Here is a 6,000-nt window from a genome sequence, read left to right on the forward strand (position 1 = left end):
CCAGTCACAAACACTCGAAATGTTATGAAAAACAATGCCTTTCTTTTTGTCTTTTCTTAAGGGAGAATCTCTTGTATGGCTGGAAAGCCATAGCCATCTGACAGTCTGGTGGCAGAAATTGAGTTCAGATGAGAAGAGTGATCTTTACTCAGTGAACCACAGTACTTAATGGTAAGAAGGAAGTTTTTAACTTTTTGCTCTAAAAATTTGTGGTTTGGGATTGCTGTTTAGGTTTTTGGCATGGAAAGATATTGCTGTTCTTTGCAAAATAAACCAATACTACATTAAAATAAAACTTTTAATATCCCTGCAGCTTCACTGTGGTCCCTTTTTCTGTCAGCTCTTCTGAAAAGTAAAGAAATTGCATCAGCACAACCAAAAAAAGTTTAGTTTACCAAAAGTAAAGTTTAGCAATTCCCCCTTAACAGTGTACCTTATGTAATGAACCTTCTATTTGTCAGCTTTTCTAGAAACACCCTCCTGGAATTCAGCTGTAGTATTTCACCTAGCCTTACTTTGAGAGCTCATGTCTCGAAATTACTTGCCATAACATCCTGTCCCTGTCCCATGTTTTTCCTGTTAACATTGTTGATGGGAGATGTTCAAGGCTGACTGCATCTGGGATACAGATGGAGGAGCTCCGTGGGCGCAGGGACACGGAGCGTGCCCTGCACTAGGTGGTGCTGCTGGGAGGAACTGCAGCCTGCTCAGGGAACCAGTGCACTTACTGCCGTCACCTTTGAAATAAGAGGGGTTCAAAGAGGTTTTAAAACGTAGAGAATTGATTCCCTAGATTGTCTTTAATGGCCTCTTGTGAGGGAGGGGCTCTTGGGAAAAGTGAGACAAATGCTGTACTAATGGGTTGCATGAACATAGTCTGCTGTTCCTGAGGGACTGAAGCCCATAGACGTATGCCCCTGTATCTTGCCCAGAATTTCTGTTTTTCCAGGATGTATTATACAAGGATTTTGTGGATGCTTAAGTCCAAACTTAGAAACCTAATTACAGAATCTTCTTTTGAGAAATTTGTTCCCACTTTCCAAATTTGATTGCTTTTGGCTACTCATCTAAGTAAATAGTGAGGGACATAAGTAAAAATACTGCAATTCATAGGGGTGCTGAGTACCCTCTCTTTTGACTGACATTAGTTCAAATTATTATTAATTGTGAAGACTGAGGTTCTTTTATTTAGATGCCTCATGATATAGTTTTCTACAAATTTCATCATCCAAGTTTGAAAACTGTGGACACAATCACTTAGGTCCCTAGAGATGACCCCTCAAATCTTAATTGGCGAGGAAGTGGCTTGAGTTATCTTGATGCTTTCCAGATAATGTTTAAACAAAGAATGTCTGCATTATTCTTTTTCAGTCTGAAATCTGCGGATCTGGTACTAGGGAGGAAGCCTGGAAAACAATGACCTCCTTGTCAGGGACTCTGGTTTCTGTTGGGAACGGTCACTTGGCCTGTTCAGTTAATAAGCCCCAGAAACCTTCTGAATTAAGAAGAGCAAAGGATGTTAGTTTAGAAGGTCAGAGGGTTAACAACAGAAGGAGCAGTTGTACTTGAGGTCATTTTCTGAGCAAAGTTTAACAGGACAAGCAAAGCTAGGAGAAGAGTTGATAGGTGTTAGAACACCTTCTGTCACGGTGACACTGGTGGTTGGGTTCTTTTTCCCCAGGACCAAGACTGATGAGAGAGAGGCAGTTTTCTCATGTTCAGGCTTAGCTGTTTATTCTTTCTTTATCTATATTACATATATACAGAGTACAAGGAACTACATACACTGAGATAGAAAGGTGCAAAATGGAGAGTGAAGAATCTCTCCAAGGTCTTTTATGTGTCTGTTTCTCTAATAATCAAATGCTAAGTAAGTTATTTTTCTTAGTGACTGAATGAACTGACACTTGTGTGCTGCGCTGTGGCATCTTCTATCCAATCACTTATTATTACCCAAAAACCCTTAGAAGAAGAAGATGAAGAAGGAAGAAAGAGAAAGGGACAATGCTCTAAATCCTCCATGTTGTCTCTTATTCACTAATATAGCTTAAACCCTAAACTCTAACTTTCTCACCCAGTGACTTAAGAAATCTCTAACTTAATCACTCACACTGTTAGTTTCTTTACTTAGCTTTAAAAGCTGTCTCCATGGTTTTAGGCTAAACTCAGTGCTCTCTTGGGTGTCAGAGCCAGGCACCATAGATAAGGGCCTATTTTCTGTGCCTCTGAACCCAACAATCTACTGCTTACTTATTTTTACACCTTGTCTTCTCATAGTATAAATTGTCATGTCTTCCTTGGAACTAGTAGGACTATAGCTGTTCATATAAGTAAGAACTAGCTCAAATGCTTAGACTTATTATTGCTTTGAAACAGGCTGATGAAAAACCTTTCCAAGACATTTGGAATTTTCAGTTGAATTTATGGATAAGATCCCTATTTCCTGGTTCTAATTTATGTGGAATGCTAAATACTCTGTTTTGTTAGGAAAGGGAAAATGAAGTTTCTTCATCTTCTTTTTGTCTGACAGATGTAGTGGAAAGCTTTTGAATTTAGCACATACACAAAGGTCAGGGCATCAGAGTAAAACCCGCAGTTGTGCAAATGGCATGGCCTCTATAGCTTCAGGACATGGCCCTGTTGGGAGTTCAGTCCAGACTTAAATGAGAATATATTCCTTTGAATTCACTCATTCTTCTTCTGGACATTTGGAAAAAATACCATGGTCCTCTATCCCTGGAGATGAAGGTCCTTTAAGAATCTCTAATGACCAAACATCAGCTCGGTCCATCTGCCTGCCTAAGTCAATCTTAATAGACCTGCATTGTCTTCAGAGACCTGACACAGTTTGATTACTTTTCTATTGACAGCTGTGGCTTTATTAATGCTTTTTGTTCAAGAAAAGAGAAATTGCTGGGTTCCTGAAAGCCTCTATGAAAATCCCTGGTTTTAAATGTCATGGTAACCCCTTAATGAAAAAGAAACAACTCTTCTACACTAGTAATTATAGGGAGCATTTCCAATTTAACAACCAAACTTCAACAACGTCACAGCCATATTTGAAATAGCAAAGCAAGGCTGTGATACCCAGACCATCGCTCTCACTTTTCTAGCATTGTTCAGATTTTTGTAGTGACCACATGGGGAAACTACCAGACACAGCTCAAAGGAAAGTTTGGGTTTTAAGAGATGCTTTATCAACACCTCTACCTTTTGCCTGACTGGAGTACACATCTGGAGACATCTAATAAATACATCCTATGAGCCATTTCCTTAAAAGTCTCTGATAGGGGAACAGGAACTTTGTTCCTGACTGTTGGACATACCTATGAAGGACTCTTTGTCTTGGAGCTGGCTTATCTCCCAGAGATTTGTGTAGACCACTGTATCCCAACCTCAGGAGCCTAGGAAGCTCCTGCCTCAGATCCCCTACTCCCTTGGCTTAGTCCTTGTCTTAGATTGCCATTGAGCAAGTGCAGTAACTCAGCTGCTTCAAGAGATGTTAGTTATCTTGTCTGAAGTGAAGGTATTGTGCTGAAGGAAACACCCTCAAAATTAGTCAAATCAATCTGAATAGCTTCTTTCAGCTAAAGGAAAACTGTGGAAAGCGATAAGGATGCTAACATCTTATTTGCTAGTTTGTCAAAAACCTATTGGGACTTTCTGGGACCTTTTTCATTCGGACAGCCATCCTTGGCTAAGAGTTCCACAAAAAAATCTGTTAAAACATGTGTAATGCTCTTCACAGAGGATGACTTTCACCCCAGGCCATGGATTCTGAAATCAATAAAACCTTGGTTTAGTTTTTTCTTTCTGAAGTACATTGTGTTGCCCAATAAAACAGAAAGCTCTGTTTAATCATGTGAATAGATTTTTTTCTTCCTTTTCATACAATACTGTATTTTAAAATTGGCAGATTGTTAATGCTGCTTCTAAGCTGTCACTTTCTGCCATGTTGCTTTGTCTGAACCAGAGGGGTTTGAGGATTGATGATTCCCTTTCAGCTGGCAAGCCACAGGCAGAATCTGACTTTCAGGAGGCAGGAACTGTTCAAGGCAGCTGGTGGTAACTGGGCAGTTTGGACAGAAGGTAATGTCACTTATGTTCCTCACACTCTCAGTTAATGCTCAAATTTGCTATGTTACAAATGCTGAAATGTATGTTAAAAGGTCCAGCTACTGAAAATCTATATTGGATGTTGATCAGTGTGGCCCTTTTACAAAATTATTTAACAGAGTGTAAGTTGTTTTCCAAAACAGTGTTCTAAACTAATTTATATTACAGACAGAATATTAGTCTGAGGCAGAGTGATCTTGATTTTCCTCTTTCCTGATATTTGTGGCTTTATTCTGGTACTGGTCCAGGAAAACACACCCATGAGCACCTCTAGAGCACAGTTCATGGTGATTTTGTTACTACATTGCTACCACGCATTGCTGGATCAGGATCAAATTGTTCCGCAGTCTGCAGAATTAATGCCCAAGGGAAACGACAGTCAAATTCCCTTTGTTTTCAGAGTCAGATAAGCAAATTTTACTTTGGTTAAGGAAACAATTCTCAATTTTATTTTATCCTTGTAGCACATCAGAAGACGGAGCAGGTGGCCAGCTTAAAGCCTGATTGTGGGAAAGAACAGAGATCAATTAGCTCCCCATGAAAGGGAATATTACAGGGAAAGAATGAAGATAATAATATCTATTTTTCTTAATGAACATAAAACTGGCAAACACTTTATTGTTTGTCCCTAACAATGTAAGAATTAATTTACTTTCCTATTAATTAGGTCTCAAAAACCAAAAGGGTAACTTGGCATTGGAAATCCCTCTAGCATTTCAGCTTGGGAATAGTCAGTATTCTTTCAACATAAGACTGCGGTAGAATATACTGCAGAAATGCTGTTGATGTTGCACACATTCATATTACATTTCACCTATTGTCATGCTAGAGGCCCATTGTAAATTAATTTGGAAGATAATTTTACAATGGCACTTTGCCTTCCAGTTGTATAATTTATTCATGTCAGAAATAATTTATTATATTCTCCCTTAAACAAATCTTTTTCCTTTTTTTTTTTTCCTAGGGTACCACCTTAGTAAATAAAATCCATTGTTTACACTGAGCCTTGTGTGACTTCACAGTGGTCAGTAACTAACCTCAAGGGGATAGTTTTGGCCATATTACTGGTCACTTATTTGTATAGATGATGGAGTGCCTTGGTCCCATCTGTACATATATTACTTTCTTTTGTCTTAGAGGCACTGTTGGAAAGATTAATTAGGTCCATCTGTAGGAAAGGATCAGCCTTAGGGGATTCAGGTAAATAAAGTAAATGCCAAGGGGAAAAGTGCTGAGGGACATGTTTTGAAAATCAAACTGTTTTTCATAACATTAATGGGGAAATTACATACAGAAGGAGATTTAAAGAAAAGTAGAATTGTCATTTAGTCTGGGTTATTTCAGCATGATCTGATAAACATGTCCTATTGCTTCTGTCATATGAAAAAGGATCTATGAAGAGGGTCCTTACTTACTATAAAGTCAAATCCATGAGTAACATTCTCAGCTAATACAAATCAGTATAACTTTCTGATCTTCACTTTAGAACAGTAAAGACTTGAGTTGTGTCTGCCAGAGTGATGTAATTTCTGTCCTTCATTTGAGTGATCTGACATGCAGTAAATTGATCCTAATTCACATTGTCTTAATTTTTTTATTATAATGGTGCTATATACCTTATGGGTCTTACATCACACCTGTGTTTTCCTTTCCTTTAAGCTTCTTTCTGTATTTTCTTCCTTATCTTTCCTTCCCTTTCCTTCAAACAATTCAGCATGCAAATGAGTCTCATAGCACTGAGCTAACTGATATGATCACAGATTGTAAAATAGCAACTCAGCTTTTACTAGCTTTTATATAATTTATTAGTTTATACAAAATTAATTGGTGTAACTAGTGCATAAACCATGTTAAATTTTTTGCCATTCAAGTTACATCTCACTC

The 6,000-nt window shown here is 38.2% G+C and overlaps 1 long non-coding RNA gene across 1 annotated transcript in view; it reads left to right on the forward strand.

The window, feature by feature from the left end:
* Window positions 1-5,694, forward strand: part of LOC147650736 (uncharacterized) — a 24,092-nt gene extending 18,398 nt beyond the window's left edge. The window contains exons 2-3 of the long non-coding RNA XR_015275883.1: window positions 62-171; window positions 4,005-5,694. This is a non-coding gene — a long non-coding RNA (uncharacterized LOC147650736). The remainder of the gene's footprint in view (window positions 1-61; window positions 172-4,004) is intronic.
* The last annotated feature ends 306 nt before the right edge of the window (window positions 5,695-6,000 follow it).

This window comes from Cyanistes caeruleus, chromosome 13, assembly GCF_971803275.1.
Source record: "Cyanistes caeruleus chromosome 13, bCyaCae1.hap1.1, whole genome shotgun sequence".
Taxonomy (NCBI): Eukaryota; Metazoa; Chordata; class Aves; order Passeriformes; family Paridae; genus Cyanistes; species Cyanistes caeruleus.